Source organism: Podarcis raffonei, chromosome 12 (assembly GCF_027172205.1).
Source record: "Podarcis raffonei isolate rPodRaf1 chromosome 12, rPodRaf1.pri, whole genome shotgun sequence".
NCBI lineage: Eukaryota > Metazoa > Chordata > Lepidosauria > Squamata > Lacertidae > Podarcis > Podarcis raffonei.
Genome location: NC_070613.1, coordinates 38827501 through 38849707, shown reverse-complemented (window position 1 = coordinate 38849707; position 22207 = coordinate 38827501). Strand labels below are relative to the sequence as shown.

General features: G+C 39.7%; 1 protein-coding gene across 11 annotated transcripts in view; it reads left to right on the top strand.

Annotated features, from left to right (window-relative positions):
* TBC1D5 (TBC1 domain family member 5) overlaps positions 1-22207 on the top strand; it is a 289716-nt gene that overhangs the window by 40940 nt on the left and 226569 nt on the right. The window contains exon 1 of one of the 11 annotated variants that reach the window (XM_053359274.1): positions 14597-14615. The exons of the other annotated variants lie outside the window; for them this stretch is intronic. The gene's annotated coding sequence lies outside the window, so the exon portion shown is untranslated. Of the gene's footprint in view, positions 1-14596; positions 14616-22207 lie in introns of those variants that run through there. 11 annotated transcript variants of the gene reach the window in all.

Here is a 22207-nt window from a genome sequence, read left to right as displayed (position 1 = left end):
CACCTATTATAACAGGTTGGGTCTCTCTTTTTTTAAGCGTTGATGTTAACTATGAGAAGGGGTTTGTGTGCCTCTATTAAGTGGCATCAAAATATGGTAAGAATAACAAGCAGGTGAGTGTAACAGTGAATTACCTAAATTCAGATGCTAATTATCAGCACAAGGACAGTTGCCTCCCACATATGTAACTGTTGTTGGGAGTTTTCGGGTGCATAATAAAATTGCTCATGCACCAGTTGAGGATTTTTTTTTACTGATGCCTGGTAGATGAAAAATCACTAAAAATACTTTGCTCCTGTTAGGCAATGGAGGCTGCGGGTATTATGTTTTATTTTTCCATACTGTTAACCTTGAAAGGTTTCCTATATAACTTACTAAGACTGTTTTAGAGATTTATGCTTATTATGTTGAGAGTGTTTATCCACAATGGCTATGTTCTGCCTCTACTGTCAGAAACGGTATGCCTCTGAATGCCTGCTGATGTGAATCACAAATGGGGACAGTGCTGTTGGCTGTTGTGATTTTAGGCTTCCTAGGGGCATCTAGTGGGCCGCTGTGAGAACAGGGTGCTGGGCCAGACGGGCCATTGCCTGATCCAGCCAGGTTCTTCTTCAGGACTGACCCACCCATGAAGCAGGGTGAGGCAGATGCCTTGGGTGGTGGAAGCCTGATAGGTGGTCCCCCCGTGGGCGCCCCACTGCTGGTGGAGAAGGGGCATCAGCTTCGAGCAACATCTCACAAGTACCCGCAGAAATCCTGCGAGATCTCGCAGAGTGCACGATTTTGAGAGATCTCATCAGACCCTGCTGCAGCCCTGTTCTTCCTATCTTCTTATCTGAGAGCTTCTTTTTAAATGTTTTTAGCTGTGAACACACTTATGAGGATCTAAGTCCAAATGACTTGCGTTCTAGGGCTCCAGTTTGGGGAGTACTGTCTTGAGGGTAAGTTGAAGTCAATGAGACTTGTACAGAATAACCATTCACAGGATTCCACTTCCCATTAATGTATTTAGATGTGGTTTTTATTTCATATAAAAAAACATATTTGTCTCAAATTTTGATTTGAATTTATCGTGAGGAAAGGTAGAGTAATTTAATAATTTTGCTTCTGCCTTGAGTTAAGATAATGACTTTGATTCAGCGCAAGCACAGGAGGGTATGTCTGTATGTGCAAGCAGCCCTCCTGAATTCTACAGATTGTCTCATCTTACTGCTGCCCCCTGTGCCCCAGCCTGCAGCATTCCATAGCGGCAAGTCTTCAGTGGGGAGTCCAGGCTGGGAAGGCCCCATTGTGTTAGCTGAGTCCCCCCTGTGCTCCTGTGGACTCAGCACAATGCTTCCTGCTCCCATTTTGATTAAAATGTAGTCCTATTGGATTCAACTCACTGTCTTAAGTTAAATAGCAATTTGTGCTAAATTATGATAAACAATGAGATATTTTTGCTTCAGTATCCTGATCCACGTTAACAATTGCAATAAGAGCTTGTGATCCATTCACCTCCTCTGAAAAGCAAGTTCAAATTAAGAGTAAATAAAGAAGCTTTTTGTAGCATTATTTACATCCTGCCCATGTTCCATGTGTCTCTCATCTGTGTTGCTACTCTCTAGCTATTGCTTACCAAAGGACCTGTACTTCTGTGAGACCACTCAGTGACCCAGGCCCCACTCCTTCTTAAAAGAAGCTATGTTCTCCCATGCTTTGTGGATGGAGAGGAGCTGGACCATATGTGGGGCTGGATCTCACTGACATAGGTAAGTGAGGTGGGCAGGGGACATGGGGCAATAGGCTGGCCCAACACACTTCATCATCTTCATCCCATTTTTAAAGGCGCTGCAATGGAGTGGCACACCCACATTCTGCTCTTCACATGTGAAATGTTAAGATGTGACTTTGAATTTAATTTTACTGGGCTGTAAACCATGCAGTCTGAAGAATTCTTTATATTCTGCTATAGAAAAGAAATTAGAAAGCTTTTCAGAAAAATGATTTGTAGTTCTGAGATGGGAAACTTCTGAAAAAGGTTAAGAGAATTTATAAGAGCTGTATAGTTAGCAGCAGCTGAGATGTAAAAATATAGACACGCTTCTAAGCAGGTTTCTCAGGCACCTGAGGAATTGTGGCAAATTATTGATTATATTTTGAGATTAATATTTTAAGCATTTTTAGGATCAGAAGCACACAAAAACCTTAATCTTGATCTTTCTGATGTGTGTGCTTCCAAGCTAGCTTTTCGTAACTTGTAATTTAAGATCACAGTTATTAGGTGTATTTCTGCATTTTATATATCGTTCCCAGATGCTACAGTATTAGTTTTTATCACTGCATATTTTATGAAATGTCAGCCTTCTGTTGGCTGTTCACGCAGCATTGTTAGTGATCAAAGCCATAACATAAAGGAGAGGAATCTAAACAGTTGGCTTATCTCTGTCCTTCATTGTGACACAAATACCATAAAATTACTTTACTATAAAAAGACAAGCAAAAGACTAATGCAGCATACTCTGAATACTTTTTCTGTACCTCAGCAAAGCAGGCTCGTTCTTCATTGCTCTTTGACACTGAAATAAATAAACATGTTTGCACCCCAGATTTTTAGGGCCAGGAACAGACTCCATATTGTAAACCTTATTTCTTAAAATAAAATGGCTGCAACAATAGTGGCATAGACTTTTACAAACAGTGATGAAGGAATGTAGTAGCAAAGTATTGTATTTTTTGGTGCAGGCTACATAATCTACCAGATGTTGTGTTATAAAACACCTGAGTGTCTGAAAATACTGGCAACATAATTTTCTTAGCATAGAAATAAATTGAATTGCAGTGGACAGCATACATAGGAATATTTCTCCTGCTAAGGGTTCAAAGGGAGAGATTCGCCTGTTTGCAAAGTTTAATTTATAATTCTAAAATTTTAGGTTAGCAGATTTCAGAGGTATAAGATAAATTAACATAGAAACTTTTCTTGTATTTCATGTCCTTAGAGCAGATGAAAACAGGAAGTTTATTCCTTCAGGTATCTTTTACTGACATTTATCTGTAAAGGTTATTTTAAACAAATGTTTATAGTCGCTTTTGTAGCTAAAAATGATATAGTACAGTTAATGTTAAATCAATATAATATTTTATTTTAAGAGCTATATATTAAGCTTTAACTTAACTGCTGCTATTATAACACAAGTAATCAACATCTACATTTCCAGCCTGATTATTTAAAGTGCATTGGTAAAATTATTGTCAAATTACTTTTAGAAGTAAGAATAAGATTGGAGGGAGCTAAGATTACTATTCTTACTAATCTAGAATATTGTATAAAATAAGTTTGAACCTAATAGTCTCCTTACCCAGGGCACAATGAAACTATTGAGTACAGGAGCGTCATGAGCACAGAGACTAGTAGCAACCAAGGCTGCAGAGTCACCAGCTTAGAGCCTGAACCAGATTCCTCAATTTGAGCCTGATGATGGTGACCATAGGTCCACCAAACTTGAGGCTGATGGGCAGGAGCCCGCTGCATCAGATTCTACAGTAGCAGAGGCCCTAGAAGCACAGCCAGGACCCTCACAGGCACCTTTTCCTGGGCCCAAGGAACCGGGCGCCTTCTACATCGCTGAAGGCCAGAGAGTACAGAAGTTCCCATCTGCAGTCCTGGAACCAAGAGACTTCTGTTTGTGGCAGGAAGGTGAACAGGAGGGGTGGGGGGAGAGGAATCCAACACCTACAGCTACCACCTCTCTCCTTCAAGCCTTGCTCCTTGTTTTTATGGAAGGAGGGAGGATATATCTGGGAGGAAAGGAACTGGGGAGAGCAAGGGAGCCAATCACAGTGGTTCTGGCCAGGGAGAGGTATGGTATGGAAGGTGAGGCAGACTAGGTAAGGGGCCCACAGCACAGGCAGTGACTGTGCCATGTGCAATCCCCCCTAATCTAATTACCGGTCAGTTGCCAATCTGTCCTTCTTGGGCAAGATTCTTAAGCGGATGGTCATGGACCAGATCCAGGTGCTCTTGGAGGAAACTGATTTCCCATATCCATTTCAGTCGGGGGTTGGCACAGAAACTGATTTGATTGCCCTGCATGATGACCTCTTTTGGGAAAGAGGTAGGTGAAATGTGTCCTTGTCAATATAACTTGACCTCTCAGCTGCTTTCAGTACCATTGACCATTGTATCCTTCTGGAGCAGCTGTCCAAGTTAGGGGTAGGTAGCACTGCTTTGTGGTGGTTCTGGTCCCGTTTGGATGGTTGTTTCCAGAGGGTGATGCTTTGGGAGTGCTCTTCATTGCATTTCTCTACTGCCTTTCTACCGAGACACCCAAGGAGATTTACATTTTTAAAGTCCTAAGATGAATGATATAACATGTGAAACTGGAGAGTAGGGGGAGACTGGAGCAGGCCTGGATGTTGTCTGTGCCTGGCAAAATTAGATGTAAGTGCCCTGCAGTGATATGTACAAAGGCATTGTTATCCCCACACACTCATGTTCAGTTAACAAGAGACTGCTGAAATCATAAGTACCCTACTTTCCTCTGGATTTAATGATTGAGCCTTGAAGATGAAGGGGCACTGTGCACGAGGTATAATACCATTGCAGAATCCAGAAAAGCCGGTCAGCCCTTATTAATCAAGTGAAAGAGAATTTGGTTTTGCCTTGGACTGCCTCTCCATATTCTTTTGTACGTTTTTGCACACAAAACATAATTGCTCTGAAAAACAAGTATTCTGTTGATTCCTTGAATGCCCCATCCCCTCCTGAGTTCTACCCAAATTTCACAAATAAATCTTCCCTTCCCTACCTTTTGATGTTTGTGATTGATGCTCATCTGCATTCCCTTAAACTACTGCCCCTTTCCAGCTTGCAAACATGACAGTGCAAGTAGATTAATAGGTACTGCTCTGGCGGGAAGGTAAACAATGTTTCCATGCGTTACTCTGGTTTCACCAGAAGCGGCTTAGTCATGCTGGTCACATGACTCGGAAAAACTGTGCGGTCAAACGTCGGCTCCCTCGGCCAGTAAAGCGAGATGAGCGCCACAACCTCACAGTTGTTTGCGACTGGACTTGACTGTCAGGGGTCCTTTACCTTTACCTTTTTAGGTAATGATATACTTCTTTTCCTTAAACCTATTTGCTGACCTTTTTTCTGAGTCCCAATGCAATGTTACCATTGTCTCCACAGTCTATTAAGTCAAAAGCTACACCACCTTGTTGCACTTCTGTCATCCCCTCTCCCCCCGTCTCTCTCTCTTACCCTGGGAAGCTTCCCAGTTAACCACTGGGCTCTTGACAGGCATTTCGTCAGTAGTTGCACTGAATGCTCACAGAGCCCTAAACCTTTGCTAGTTTTCTTTTGGAACACTGTTGAATGCTTGATCCCTTTCTCACTGAGCAGCAGGTTTCTTGAACATATATCTCTTCTCAAAATAGTATTGTACATTGTCTGTTCCTTGAAATATATGTCTATTCCTTGAAATGATAGGATATGGACTACCTTCTTCATAACAGTTTCCCAAAACAGGACTGTCAAACCCATTTGAATGCTGAGCTGGAGCAATATTGTTTACTAGTTCCTCGTTCTCCCCTGAATATAGTGATTCTTATGTCAATCAAATGTGGAGAAATACAGCTTGTTATTTAAGCAAAATACTAAATACAGTATATGAGAGATAACAGTGACATTCTGTTGCTGATAAATCCAGAAAATTATCTGATTTACAAGAACATAACTAATACTTACGGTATATTCTGTAGGGTCAGTGATGACTGCTAATAGGTTTCAAATAGAAAAAGTTTTTATCAGGCCATGCAAACACAATTTCTAAGCTAGTTTTAAGCTGTTTCCTGATTCCGACAGCTTATATGCAATTCAGAAATGCAAGCCAAACATGCTTTATTTTTGTTGGAAATTAAATATACTTAACACCATTATAGCATGCTATTACTTGGAACACAACTTTTAAACAATAACTCGCTGCTAAAGATTATTATCCTTTTAATCTTTTATTCTGAGTTTTCTCTTTCATTGCAACTATTTTATGCTAATGCCCATATTACTCACAATAGGCACTGCTCATGGTATTGGCATTATGAAGAAAGTTAAGATGAACTATGTTTTTTAAAATGGTGGTTATCTATAATGGATTTTTTTCTGTTGTCATACCTGGCCTCTTCCTGTGCTGGGTAGAGTACTCTATAATGATATGAGCTGTTTACCTGATAATGATGATGATACTTTTTATGTAGAGCATTTCACGTTTTCAAAGCATTTTACATACTTTATCACAATAATCCTTGCAATAGCCCCATAATGTAGGTCAGTATTACTGTCTCTGTATTGAATTTGTGTATGTATGTGTGAGAGAAAACAGTGGATTACCTGGTGCCATATGCTGGGTGTCTCCAGACGATCACTACTTAAGGCTGGCATTAAACCACATACCAGAACTTTAGGTTTAAAGTGCTCTTGTCACCCTAGCGCAACAAAATTGCTTTAAAACAAAAGCAAAATTGCTTTAAACCAATGAAATGAAACAAAATGAAAATTAATTTTCCTAGAAAACTTAGAAAGCTATTTAAACTAAACTCAGGAAAATGTCCAAGGATAAACATTGGCCATAAATTGAAATTACCTGTTTTGGGACAATTTACTAAAATGTAACTGAAGCTGCTACCTCGTTTTCTGTTGCTTTTCCAGGTCCTCCCAATCACCCTCCACTGGAGAATGTTATAATCACGGCAAAGGGAAGATCAACAAGTTGGTTTTCCAGGCAAAATCACCTTGTCTTCTTATGAAATTGTATTTCAGAAAAGCCAGTGGAGGAGGATGGAGACTTCTATATCTTTTTTTATATTATGAAGCATTCCAACTTTGCCAGTTATCTTTTATGGTAATGAGGATGAAGAAGGCCTGGATACATTTAGAAGAGCAAGAGTTGGTGGATGAATGATGAAGAATTTCCATTTCATGGAAGAGGGCCATAGCTCATATGTAGAGCATCTGCTTTGTATGCAGGAGGTCTCAGGTTCAATCACTGGCATCTCCAGGTGGGGCTGGTAGAGTTTACTCTCTGAAACCCTGGAGATCTACTTCCAGTCAGTGTAGGCAGTATTGAACAAAATGGACCAGTTGCCTGACTTGGTATAAGGCATCTTCTAAAGAGATCTTCTGGAGGAGTCCACTAAGTTTGTAGCCAATGTAAGATTTAACTAGGAATATCTAGGGTTTATAAGACAACTAAGTTGTAGGCTTTCATATTTAGGAGACTAAAAGATAGCACAGCAATTCCAGAGTTAGTAAAAATCCCTACATCTTATGGCAGTGCAGAAAAACCTACTAAACTTTGTGAGGCATGAGTTTTGGACATTAAGTCTACACATTCCTCTTGGTTCATAATTTAAATTCCCTGCATTGGATACTGTTCAATGTATTAATTACTACTACATTCCGAAATCGCTTGCTCACCCTCTTAGTGATAGTACGTTTGGTACTATTGATATTTGTGGCATATTCCTTCCAGTGTTTCAGCTGAAATTAACTACATTTCTACAGGAATGTTTTGTTCCTTGCACATCTAAGGATGTTTCAAGTTAAATAAAAGAGCCTGCCTATTTTTAGTATAGACTTTTTTCTTTAAAGGTGGTGGTGGTGGGGAATCAGTAGCAGAAGAAGTGGCCTGAGCATTTATGCGTTAAATATTTATGTTAATTAGAAAAAATATGAAAACAGATGTTACATAAATTATTCCAGTCCCTTGGTAACAGTAACTTATAACTGACAATAACTTTTATATGTATATGTTGTTGATGTTGGGTGTGTGTGGGTGTGTGTATGTATGTGCATATATATATAGAGAGAGAGAGAGCAGCAGCAGCAGCAGCTATATTAGACTGTTGCAGAAGAACAAATAGTCCTGCAGCATCTTGAAGGCTGTAAGCTTTTGTGGTTTCCTTGCTATAAGAGACTGGTTCAGAGTCCCATCTGTGTTTGTAAGGAACCCTTCTGTTTACAGACAGGCATGATTGAAGCCAACCATCCAAATTCACAAACTAGTCAGAGCTTTCTAATGGACAGTAGACTGCAAATATGGCATCTGAACTCAATTGCAGGCCTAGGCATCGTGCTCCTCAGACCCTGGTCCCAGATAAATAAGATACTACCAAGACTGGTTTGGATTGAAACAGGCCACAACTTTATTGAATACAGTTGAGAGAGGTTTGGCTTGGGCATGGGGCAACTGAAATACTTCCAGCCCACCCACCAAAAGTGACGTGTAGGCCAGTCCAAGTGGGGGGCCTAGGACTTACATCAAATAGAGTGATCCCTGTGGGTGGGTGGGGAACCTGACGAGGGAAAAGCAGGTAAGGCCCTAGGTGAGGACTGTTTAAATGGTTAGGGAGCGGACCCGAGACTTAGGACCCCGCCACCTATCAAGAAGGGGCACTGAAGCTATGATTCCCTTGTCGGGGGGCCCAGTGAAGCCTCTTCTGTCCCGTAATGCCACCACACCAGAAGGGTAAGCGGACTTGTTATATTCTATGGTTGGTATCCAATGGTAATCATACTCAGAGTGTCAGTTACTTTAGTCCATTGATTTCAATGGATCTACTCTGAGTATTTCTAACATTGTATATCCCCCTATCAAAGAAAATGTGAGGAGAGTGGAGGCGTCTCTGTTCCCTTATATGCATTCTATGAGCTTTTGGATTTTCTTCTAGGAGGGAATGGTCATACTCAGTGAAAATTTTTCCTGATAATCACAGGACAACTGTGTTACTGCATATAATACTTTTATCAATGTTAAACTCAACTGAAAGAATATGTTTAATTTCTAGCTAATCATTAGGGCTGGAGTTGATTCAAAATTGTTCTTGGGGTGATGTAGCAGAAAGATTATACAATATTAAATGTATAGTACGGTGTGAAAATGAAATACAGAAACCTTATTTATATTCAGATACCTTACTTATGTTTTAAAATGTAAACAAGTTACTACAAATCTAACACAATATGAAGATACATTGGAACAGGATAAGAAAAATAAATAAACTGCAGGCACACTTACTAGGCAGTTCACCCCACTGGACAAAAAGGTCCTTTCTTTCCAGTAAATTGAACCCTGATAAAACAGTAGCTCTGTGGTTAATGCTTCCCAAGATTAGAAACTGGCCAGATAGAATTGCCCTCCCAGTGAAGAAGTAGGTGCATAGTCAAGGAGTGCTACTTGACCCACTTTCGTTTTTTGTTTTTGTTTAGATAATTTTTATTAAATATTTTATTGGGTTGCAAAAGTACATGCATTGTCTCTTTTCAGGTCATAGAATAATTTCTACTGATCAGTTACATTCAGTGTAAGACATTAACATTGTAGGTAATATCAGTATAAGGTTGGGGGAGAAGAGAAGGGAGGAGGGGTGGTGAAGCTTACATTCTTTTGCTTAGTGCATGTCTGAGGTTTTGTATCAGCGCCACTTGAGTAGGTTCGCTTTCTGTTCATTTATTGTGTTTTGTTGGCATTGAGAGAGGGTGGGGGGCTAGGGTGTGGTTGCTTGTCTTTAGTTGGCTGCAGTGAGGTTTATTTGGGAGGGGGAATTGTTGAGTCAAGTGAGCCATATTCATTCGTGTGCTGTTGGTGGGTTCTGGTTATTGTCTTGTTGGGCTGTGTAATAAAGGGGAGCAGTACCAGGGTGAGGGAATCCTCTGTTATTTATCCCCGTGTCAGTTTCAGTCTGTTGGTTAGCTTTTTTTGCTGGAGGACCAGGTGGCGATGATGGCTAGGAGCATCTTTTACCAACTTCAGCTTACATGTTGGTTATTCCTAAACAGGGATAGCCTTCCCATTATATCTCATGGATTGGTAACCTCCAGATTGGACTGTTAAAGTGCATTCAGTGTGGGGCTGCCCTTAAGACTGGTCCATAAGCAGCAGCTAGTTCAAATTGCAGTGACTTGGTTGTTATGTGGGCATTCTGCCATTCTCCAGAACATTCAAGGACAGGTCAGAGCATATACAAACATAATACAATTAAAGTAATAAAATACCCACCTATAACCCCAAACCACTCTCAAACACTCTTAAAAGAGCTCATTGGCTACCTATGTGCTACCAGTCCAGATTTAAGATTTTAGTTCTGTCCCAAACAATGCGAGATCTGGATATTGGGGGCTGTGCCTTCTTCCATATTGATCTACCTGGTCAATAAGCACCTGATGAACACCATGTTGCTATGCACAATCTGCAAATATTTGTCCTCTTGGCAAAAAAGGGGGTAGGGGCCATTTCAGTTGTCTTACTGTTTCTGTGGAATTTGGAACTAAAACAGTTATTGACACCATCATTGTTTTGGAATAGCAAGCAGTTTTTTTGCTTGCTAAAACTTAATCTATTTTCACAGGGTTTGCTGTCCATTAGTACCAGTTCATTGTTAATTTTATGTCTGCCCTAGCCTATTGGTAGCTGTTGTAATGTAATTTTAATGCATCTTTACTGTATACCACTTTGTGATTTCAAATGATTTCAAGCATCCTGAAATTTACTTTGGTTTCCTTCTAGTGAAGGTCACTGAAGATGGTGGTGTCTGTGATGCATGGTTCTATTTGCACGCTTATACAGGCTGAGTGTAAGATGGAAGGGCCCTTAGTATTAACATTCCAAACAGATCTTGTGTCCTGCTTAGGTTTCAGCACACAGAGCAATTGTGTCCTCTGAGTCTTCCAGTCCAGGTTCTACACGAGACTGGTATAAGTTTATAGTTTGTTGCACTCACCATGACATCACCTGTAACCAGCAAAGGGTGGGTAGGCCTTTTCCCCATGCAAAGAGATACTAAACAAACCTGGCTAGAGTCCTTACCTTAACAGAGAGCCTTGATTGACCACTTTAGCAGCCTCTTTTTCTACAGAATCTTATCTTACAGGTGTAAAACCATAGGCTTGGTGTGGAATTCAAGGCTGACATGTAGACTAACCCCCAGCCCTATGACAATATTGCCTATTTTCTGTGGCACAATGTATGGTCCAATGTATCTATAGAAAGTGTGGTATATAAATAAATTACAAATGACTATGACTGTCTCTCTGCTATACTCCCCCTTTCCCATATCTTATTAGTTATTCCATCTCTCCCCTCTCCACCAGACAGTCTGGTGGGGCTTCACCACTTAGCTGACTTCTATCAGGCTGAGGGATGCAGAGCCAACCCAGCATTTCTGCTGGTGTGTTTGCACTGCACTGACCTTATCTTGGTGTGCTGCAGTTACTCAGTAAGACAGAGGTCAGTTGAGCAGGGCAACCCCACTGTGCCACCCACTGGTGCTAATAAGCCATTTTCCACATGCATAAGAAACTGTAGAATATTTATTCTCTTTAAGCAACTTAAGCGCAAAATTGGACAACTATAACAGGCCCCAGTTTTCTCCTCCCACACCCATTTCTCTCCTTTTGCACCTGCTCATTCTACCAGCACCCCATTTCATCAAGATATCATAGGTCTCTCCAGTCTTCTCAGTCAGTTCTCTGCAAATGCTGTCAGCTGACATTTTGAACCATAAGCAAATGTGATTAAATACACCATTTGCTATTTCAGTTCACCTTTTTAATATTTGGAAACATTAACTGTTTTTGTTTTCATAAGTGTGAAAAATATGCTTTCTGCTATTTCTGAAATAGATTTCATTTTTTGCTTTTAGTATCAATAGCAGAAAGCTTGTGCTTTCAGGTTTCAAGAAAGAAAGAAAGAAGGAAAGAAAGAAAGAAAAGTAGAAATGACACAATTTCAGCTGCACTAGCATTTATTTGTGTTGGTACTGGGAACTGTATTATGCCCCTCCCCTTTTACTATTATTTTGGGACTATTAAGCTGGGTTTCGAATCTTTGTTGGTATAAAGTTTTATTTCAGAGGAACATTTTTTCAAGGTATGTGTTCCAATATTGAAATACCTATTTTTAATATTTAATCTGTTTTGATAATGCAATCCCCATTGTTTAGTGGAAGATTTAAAGAGAATTTTGTGCTTGTAGGGTTCTAAAGCCTTGACATGGTTTTAATCTGATAACGAATGGCTTTAAGTTCATGTTCGTTCAGTTGTTGGCAGCAAATCTAAACCTCTGTTTTTTTGGATTTATGAGGATAAATCCTGCTTTGGCAATCTTGTAGATCCTCAAGAGAATAGTTAAACAGTGATTAATCATTGTTTCTTCACTGAGTGTGCAGAAAAGAATGGAAAAGCTGCATTTCACACTTCTGAAGCAATTAATCCCCATGATCTTAGCCAGGTTTGTCTTGAAGATAAGTCGGGATACAAAACTGTACCTAATTTATCAATGTATGCATGCCATAAAGTATAAAACACACAATTTATTTCATATCATTTATAGTCAAATGTTAAAAAAAGTGACTTTGCCATATCCAAGAGTGTTTCTTACATTACCTTCATATAAACTAAGTACCAGAGATTACAATGGGATTCCTGTTTATTGTGCACATCTGGTGCAGTCACTATGCATTTTCTCATTCACTTGCTGGCATTTTTAGTGATTGTGGCATAAATCACCTTGCTAATCAGAAACATAAGTGACGGGAAGTCATCTCCTTTTTTTGAACAATGGGAAAAAACATATGGCTTCTTAGACAGGACTTGGCTGTTATAGTATTTATGTGGCATTATATTCTGTATTTAGAATTTCATATTAATTGCAATGGTTTGATTGAAGGCGCAGAATGCCCTAGGTTTATGGTCAAAGTGTTGCTTTTACACGATGCACACGGCATGCCACATGCTTAACATTTTATACCATTCAAAACACAAAAATACATCAAGCTATATACCATGTATTTTTAATTTCATGTGGATGCTTTCAAGTATGTTTTAATTGGTGTTGTTGCAAATGAGATACCATGTGGTAGAAGGCAGTTGCGGTTCATATTGTCTGTAGTGTGAAGAATTTGATATTATCCCAAATGCAAAAAGTCAAGAGTTTATGTTCTATTTACTTGATCCTGCTAAATGAACCAAGCTTGAATGTATTTGAATAGAGTGGTGCTAACTGGGTTGATCCCCATGGCTGGGAAAATTAGGAATGACTGATACTGAAACATTGACATGTTTAAAAGCTGCTGAGTTTATCCAAAAATATATACCCAAGGTGTCAATATTCCCAAGATCTTTTTTTTTTTTGGTATGGGGGCGGGTCTTAGTCACATTTCTACAGATAGAAGTCTCCCCCCCCCCATTTAATTTAGCTGGGCTATTTATGTTGGGGGGGTAATTATATATTGTGAAGAAATTATATTTTAATATAAAGGGGATAGGAGCTTCATGTTTTGAACTGTGGCTCAGTACTTCAGTTTGACATGAAACATGAGGTAACCCTGTATCTTATTAGGCCTCGGACCTCTGCAAAAAGGTTGCGATATATGGGGGCTTACAATTGTGAAAGTATGTTATCAATTCTATTCACATTGATCAGTGCCTTAAAAAGGACGAAACTTATTGGTGGTGTTTATATAACAACTATGAATTCCATATTATTCCGTAACTATGCTATGTTTAAATAAGACATAACCTCTGAAGGTCTAACATTTTAGTCTACATCAGAATATTATCCTGAAATTAATTCTGGTTTTGCATATATTAATAATAAAGGTCTTCTTGGTTGTGTTTAAGCTCTGTTTCAGTTGTGGGTCTATCTCAAGCCTATGCTATGTTAACTCGCCTGCCATAAAAAGAGGCAAAATTAAGCAAGTTTTTTTTTAAAGGTTTGTTTGTTTGTTTGTTTCATAAAATTTATACATGGCAGCAGTTTATTAGTAGAGTTAAAGAAAATTCAAATTTTCTATATAAACCACAAATGAAAGAGAAAAACCTAGCTGCATATGCTTGAGCCTGGAAATATGTATTAAGGGGCTGCCTGGAATGCAACCTAAGCCTGTGATTTTTTAAAAAATGTCATATTATAGGGAGAGGAGAGGGGAGATGTCATTATATAGTATTTGTTTTCACTCATTTAACCAGCAAATAAACTTGCTGTTTAGATACAAACGACAAAACAAACAAACAAACCTCCTTACACATTAACTACATATTTATTGGGTCCATTGAGTTAGTTGCAAAAAAGAAGAAGAAAGAAATTAGGTTTTAATGAACCTGCCTGTTTTTGATCAATAACTTCAGAGTACCTTTATTGGAACCAACCAAATAGTCACAAAGATGTGGTAAGCTTTCACATTCTCAGTAACTCTTTGTATTGCAAGAAGTTACACAAAGTAGGGAGGGAAGGGGACATCTTGTCTCATGAAGAGTTCTGAAGGATAGCTTGTCATACTTTTGTGGCATTTTTGACAATTCGGTTGATCCCAATAAAGGTAATACAGCCCTGCTATGGGTTTTGGAATTTTGTCTTAAGGACCAACACAGTCACGTTGTGTTTAAGCAATGTTAGCTTTACTTTAGGCAAAAATACCTCACTAACTGCTGAAAATGTCATAGTAGGTTTCTGAAAGGCAAAAAAGAACCCTAGGAAGAAACTAATATTGACTTGTATGCCTATTTTCTCACCAACAGAACTATATAGCTCAGTGGGAGCTCAATGTTGTCAAATGATCAGGACAAAGCAACCAAGCCAGTTAAGCTTTTTTTTTTTTTATAATTACAGCCTAATATCTCAATAAAATGTCGTGTCATCTAGCTCAATATGTCATTTTTTATGATGCCAAATGATTGTGGTAAAGAGTGGCAAAATGTCAGTTACAGTTTTTAAGCATTTTGCAGCTTTAAACTCCTAGAATCCATCTAACACGATGGGATATTGTGAATGAGACTTTATATCAGCCAGCAATAGAAACCAAACATAGGATTACCTTATAAGTAGACTCAGAAGCCAGTCAGGCACACAACAACTTGTTGTTGTTGTTTAGTCGTTTAGTCGTGTCCGACTCTTCGTGACCCCATGGACCAGAGCACGCCAGGCACTCCTGTCTTCCACAACAACTTACCATATCATAAAATATCAGGGCGTTGTTCTGTGACTTGTTTACTGTAATTGAATTTCTATACTGGGCTGGCCAATGTGGTGCTTTGCAGTTGTTGTAGACTATGGGTCTTTCCACACCTACCTTTTATAGTGGTCTATTAAGAGTGCATTTGGAGCTGACTATATGCACCTTTGGTCACATGTCACTATTCTTATAGATTGAGTTCAGGTTTTCTCCTCTGCCCTAATAGTAAAGGTAAAGGTACCCCTGACTGTAAGGTCCAGTTGCGGACGACTCTGGGATTGTGGTGCTCATCTCGCTCTATAGGCCGAGGGAGCCGGCGTACAGCTTCCAGGTCATGTGGCCAGCATGACTAAGCTGCTTCTGGCGAACCAGAGTAGCGCACGGAAACGCCGTTTACCTTCCCACCAGAGTGGTACCTATGTATCTACTTGCACTTTGACGTGCTTTCGAACTGCTAGGTGGGCAGGGGCTGGGACCAAACAATGGGAGCTCACCCCGTTGCGGGGATTCGAACTGCGACCTTCCGATCAGCAAGCCCTAAGCACTTTGGTTTAGACCACAGCACCACCCACGTCCCTGCCCTAATAGTAGGTTGTGCCAAATTAGGCCTGGCTGATATATAAATATATCGGTCAGAACTGGTATGAGGGGCAGACCACGATGACAGCTTCACTCAGCGGTATATTGCTGGTGAAACTGTCGCCGCTCCTGAATCCCTCTGCCTCCAGCACTCAGCACACTAAGGCAAAAACAAGCTGCATCGGCTTGGTTCCAATTGGCTACAGGTAATAATGGTTCACATTAAGTTGGGAGTTTTGGTCCTAGATGGCAGTGAACAACCAGTTAACTGCTTGGAATGATAGGATGGGTATAGAGGTACAGGGTTTGGATCTAAAATACCATGGGTATTACTGTACTCATGGTTATTAAGGCATGAGTCTACACTCCAGCTTCTGTCAAATAAATGGAGAAACTGAACTGAAAGAGGCACTTTTCAGTGCTAATATTTCTTTTTAGTGCATACATGCAAAATACGGGAAGCTCTCTTCCTCCTTTCTCTTATAACTGTTGCTTCTTATATAGTACTTACTTAAGAGTCTAATTAGAACTGTCATCTTACATAGCTCCCATACATTTCAGAATTTCCTGTTGTCCTGGGTACAGCTAAATGTGATTTACCAGTGTCCCAGTTAAGTTGCATGGAAAAATGTGCCACATGCAGGATATACCTGGATAGAACACTTACACCTTCTAATAATCTCCCATTGCTGCTGCTGTTAACAAGTGACAGAGAGGCTCACATATCTAAATATAAACTTTTCCTGCCTTCTGTATTTCAGGCACCTTCCTTGGTGACTGATTCTCTTTTTGCCACTTCATTAAGGCCGGATTCAATGTGTCCCTTTGTAAATAATGCATAATAAAAATGTATTTGGAGTGATTTGGGTGAGAACTAGCTTGTTGTGTCCGAATTTTGTGTGTATAGTTGTCTGAGTGTTGAGATATGTTTTAATTAGCACCTGACCACTTAAGTTCTGGCTTGATTGGAAAAAGTATGCTTGTTTCTCTGGATGTATTTGTGCATATAAATACCTAGGAGCATTGAACTCTGAGGTTTCCATGTAATTTATTTTCAGTGTGTAGTGTAAACTGCTGTGCTGTATATACATTTTATATTTATGTCAGAAAAGGGTTGCAGAGGGGTGCTTTAAAACCACCTTTTCAGCTCTAAATAGCTATTGTGTACATATGGTAAGGTACTGCTGCTTAACAATTAGTAACTGCTTTGATGAAACTAAATTACATGTTTAAGTTCCCATCAGGAAGTCGCTTCACATATCTGTATTAATGTATTCAAGGCTCGAGAAGGAAAGTTAATTTTCCAGCTTAAATATTTAATTCAAGCTTAAAATTTAGTCTGTAATTAGAGTTCCCAAATGGCAGGAACATGGAGTATTTGTCCATTTTAATTAGATTGTTGTTTACCTATTAATTATATATCATATCTTGTCATATAGTTTTGATGGTAACAGATGGTGCTAGGAGTTAGTAAGGGTTTGAACAAAATAAGATTCCACATGATTTATTAAGTTGCACTTTATTAGTATGTGGTCTGCTTTAGTCAGGTTATTCTCCTGAATAAGAACTTTGAAACATTGCACACATGTTGATTATTCTTTTATAGAGTCCAGGAAAATATTATAGTTAGGCTCTGATCCCTGCTTAGAACGTGTTTCATTGGAATCTGTGGCAGTTGCATCCAGGTAAACAACCCACTGAGGTATCAGCTTTCAGAGACAAGGGCATTATTCTTTTCTTAGCTTGTGTCTATATGTGGCAGTGATGCTTATTACTCTTCATACATAAATATGTCTGGATTTAAGATGCCTCGGTTCCCCTGTCTTCTAAAGCTGTAATACAAAAGATGAAAGTATTGGATTTGCATGTGGGAAACTTGGGTTCAAATCTCTTCTCAGCCGTGAAATTTTGCAATATGAAATGTTAAAACCAGCTTAGATAATTATTTACTTTCCAAAAGGAGGTTGAGATACTTTTGGCTGCTTTCTTCAGTCTTGGGAGTAGTCTGTGTTGTATACAATCTCGGGGCCCATGAATCCTTGATTTGCAAGTGTCATTTTGGAGCTTCAGTGATCAGGAAATCTGCCGTGGTTTAAGATTATGGGCTCACAAATTGCACATTGCATGCAAGTTGAAAATTATACTTAGTGAAAAAAGGGCAAAAAGAAAGCTGTGAGCTAGCCCTAAGTGCTTGCTTGTTACCAACTAGAAGATAACAAATATTGAGAGAGCATTTTCTCTCACCATATAGGAGAAGGAACTTTCTTCTTTAAGGTAACCATATATTCAGAAATAGGTGTGTGCAGCCAATTTATACTGTTTCCCTCTGCATTGGAGAAAGCTTGCATTTACTTTTGAAGTTATTTAGGTTCATATTATGTAGATTTTTTCCCTAAATTAGGAAAGAGGCATGAAGGAATGATCAGTAGTGATATTAGTGTTTTAAAATATTGACAATTTTTCTCTTGAAGATACGGTCAGAGTTTTGTTAGTGAAAATAAACAGATGGCCACACTGAATGCGGTAATTTCAAGACTTGGTTCAGTGGGCGACTCGACAAACAGTTGATCTATAAAATTCTCTTCTTGTTCTGGCACTCATTTTATACATACATTACAGCAACAGATGCTTGATGCTGATACTAGTTCACTTCTCTCTATTCCCTTCTTGAAATATGTAACTTTTGCTATGCACACCTAATGTGCTTACAGTGACTTTTCTCTCTCTTTTCCTTTTTTAACAATTGCTCCTCTCAGCCACTGCTTTTAATTGTGTTATTGAGCCAATCTATTGACAAGCAAAGAGATGTATTTGCAAGTATATTTGAAGGGTTTTTAAGCCAAAATCGTTTTGTCACCACCTACATATAAAAAGGTTGGCAGCAATGAAATCATGCTGTTAGATGAACTCTAAAACATTACGTGACTGGCTGTCCAGTATTTTTGTAACTTGTGTGTTCAACAGAGAAATAGAAAATTATTTAATTTGGGTTTAGTGAGCTTTTAAGTTGTGAGAAAAAACAGGTATTATAATGGTCTGTTCCCACAACCTTCATCCGGAGCATTTATGGTAATAAGCATTACGTCTGATCTTCTTTGATATACTTAATAGTGTTGTTCCTTTTCAGGGAGACCTCTTTCATTTTTCAAACAGTGCATATTTTGTTTGGTTCAATTTTCTACTAAGTGGCAAGTTAAATAATGCACAATTCACATAAATTGTTTGCAGCCAAACTTTGCTGAGAGAGGCAACTTGATGACATTGTTTTAAATTTTCACTTAGCAGTTAAGAGTGTGAACATCATTGACAGGACACTGGTATTTGGCAGTCATTCATTTGTGTTCAGGTGGAGGCCTGCAAGACCTGGTAAGAACTCTGTTCTCTTGTGTTATTTTCACACACCCCAGAGATTTGCATCATTCATGTATACCTCACACACCATTGACACATGAATGCACCATTTACCCACTCAAGATTACAGGTGTTCAGCATTCTGATAGTGCTGCATCTATCGCATCAGATATCAAAATAAATACAATATTATATCCAAGTTACAGCAACATACAAGGTGACATTTTTCCACCTTCGCCGCATCAAGCAGTTGGTCCCTTACCTTTCCCGCCCCGACCTGGCCACAGTGATCCATGCGACGGTCATCTCCAGGCTTGACTACTGTAATTCGCTCTACGCGGGACTGCCCTTGAAGCTGTCCCAGAAACTCCAGCGGGTGTAGAATGCTGCAGCGAGACTCCTCACGGGGTCTCTGCCATGGGAGCATATTCATCCAGTGCTTTTCAAGCTGCACTGGCTCCCGGTGTAGTACAGGGTAAGATTTAAGGTGCTGCTTTTGACCTTTAAAGCCCTTCACGGCCTAGGACCTTCGTACCTACGGGACCGCCTCTCCCGGTATGCCCCACGGAGAGCCTCAAGGTCCATAAATAGCAACACTCTAGTGGTCCCGGGCCCTAAGGAAGTTAGATTAGCTCCAACCAGAGCCAGGGCCTTTTCAACTCTGGCTCCGGCCTGGTGGAATGCTCTGCCTCATGAGACCAGGGCCCTGCAGGATCTGATTTCTGACAGAGTTGTTCTGCCTGGCCTTTGGCTTGGAGCCAATTTGATTCCCTCCCTCTCTTTCTTTTTTTCTTTTCCTTCTCCTCCTGCGAGGAGGCTACATTTTAATATTTTAATGTTTCAATATTTTAATGTTGTATTTTAATTTTGTTTTTAAGTTGTAATCATTCAACTTGTTTTTATTATTGCTTGTAAGCCGCTCCGAGCCAGGCCTTGGCTGGGGAGGGTGGGGTATAAATAAAAATTATTATTATTATTATTAAGTATATGGGTAGGGTCAGGTGTGGGACCTGGCAGCTATGGAGACAGACACAGGGAAATGACCTGACAGGTAATGGTGAATTGAGAGATAGGGACCACACCATTAAGGCTGGGTGGGGTGGGGAGTATGCATAGCAATAATTCCAGAAAACAAAAGTAGGCAGTTGAAGGCAAGCCAAATTCTACAATGATAGTCAAGCACACAATATGCTAACATGCACAGTCTTGGGGGCACAGGCTCAAGGGTGTGTGCAAAAATCAGACTCTGGAATGTATGATGTATATGTGTGTGGCGACACACCACTGTCGTGGCGAGATCAAATGTGGGAGCAGCTTCCTGTTCTTTTTGCACCACAGGAACAGTTGGGGTGTTGCCGATACAACTCCTTGCTAAGGGCACAAGGGATCCTATGTTGCCTCTGTTTAGCAGTTGAGGGTTTATGCCACATAAAGGCCATTCTGGAAAACATGTGTCCTAGCAACAGGTGCATTGTCTAAGTCCCCTCAGTTCCTTCGTCTTTGGTTTACGCCTTCATGTGAGAAATGACTGAATATGGATTGGGGAATAACTCCACCCTTTATTCCAATTTACTTACTTACTTGACTTGGGTGAGGGGGCATCACTGAGGAAAAAAACAGATTTTTCTCATGAATATGAGATACCTGTGATAGAACAAAATCTGGTTTTCTGGAGCATAAGCTTTACAATCCACATCCCAACCTATTCTGTTCTAGGTAATTTGTGTTGGCATTTTATCAGCCATCACAATATTTGAGTATCCTGAGACACCACAGCAACTCAGTCAATCACTGTCTGTGTGGCTCATTTTAATTATTGAAGTATTATAGCAAGTAGCTCAAATGCTGGTCTTTAAGCTTTTTCTTGTGGGTTTTCGCAAGTTATTTAAACCTTTATTTATTTCTTCTTCTTCTTTGACACTTCAGTCATGGAGTACTGAGTCTCATTGCACATTTATTTATTTATTTATTTATTTATTTGCCTTTATTAATCAATTTGTCTTAAAGATCACAAAGCAGTTTAACAATAACAACATAGATAAAATAATTTGCAAACTTATGCAAAGACTGACCTTTAGTTCACTATCATATGGATTTCACACATGCATTAAAAGATAGCTAGAGCTTCAAAAGTAGAAGCTGCTGTTAGATGAGTGCTTACACACACAGTGCATGTAAAATTATATCTAACAAAGCGGGTACTATTAGTTCATTTTATGAAAGAAATTTGTGTGGTTTTTAAGATCACAAATGTCAGCAGTGTCCATGCCATTCATGCCAATTGAATTAATACTAAAAACTTCAAGCTGATAAAATGTCAGTATTCTCTTCACTGGAAAGTTCTACTTTTTCTCAATAGTAAGAGAGCTCTGGTATATCTTCGGTATGATTTCGGTAAACAGGAACAGGAACTCCTTATGGGAAGGTACTCCTGTTCAAAAGGCATTTTCCTCTTGAAACACCGCTACAGGAACATAGGGGATTACCTTATACTGAGTCAGATAAGTTCCATCTAGCTAAATATTGTTCACATTGACTGAGGTGCTCCATAATTTCAGCTGTGGCTCTAGTCTTTTCCAGTCTTCCCAGGAGATGCTGGGAAGTGAACCTGGGGCTTTCTGCATGGAAGGCAGATGCTCTGCCACTAAACTATGACTCTACCCCACTAACCAGGTCATCAACATTGGTTAGGACCAGATCTAAAATGGCTGTTCCTCTTGTTGCTTCTCCCGCTTTCTGGACAATGAAGTTGCCTGCAAGGCCAGTGAGGAATCTGTTTGACCTTATGCTCTTGGCTGAGTTTGACATCCAACAAATATCCGGGTAATTGAGGTTCCCCATTACTACTATCTCCCTTCCTTTTGCATGCTTGGCCATCTGTTCCAGGAAGGCATCATCTATGTCCTCCGTTTGGCTTGGGGATCTATAGTAAACTCCCACAATGAGGTCTCTGTTATTCTTCTCTCCCTTAATTTTGACCCAAATGCTCTCAGTTTGGCTTTGAGGTTCCAAATCTTGGATCTCTTCACAGGTATACACATCCCTGACATATAACGCCACTCCTCCTCCTTTCTTGTCTGGTCTGTTTCTCTGAAATAGATTGTATCCCTCCATTATTACATTCCAATCGTGGGACTTATCCCACCAGGTTTCAGTGATGCCTATTATGTCATATTTAGTTTGCTGTACCAAGAGCTCAAGCTCATCTTGTTTATTTCCCATGCTTTGCGCATTAGTGTACAGACATTGAAGTCCATTAATCATTCCCCCGTGTCTCTTATTTAAGGAT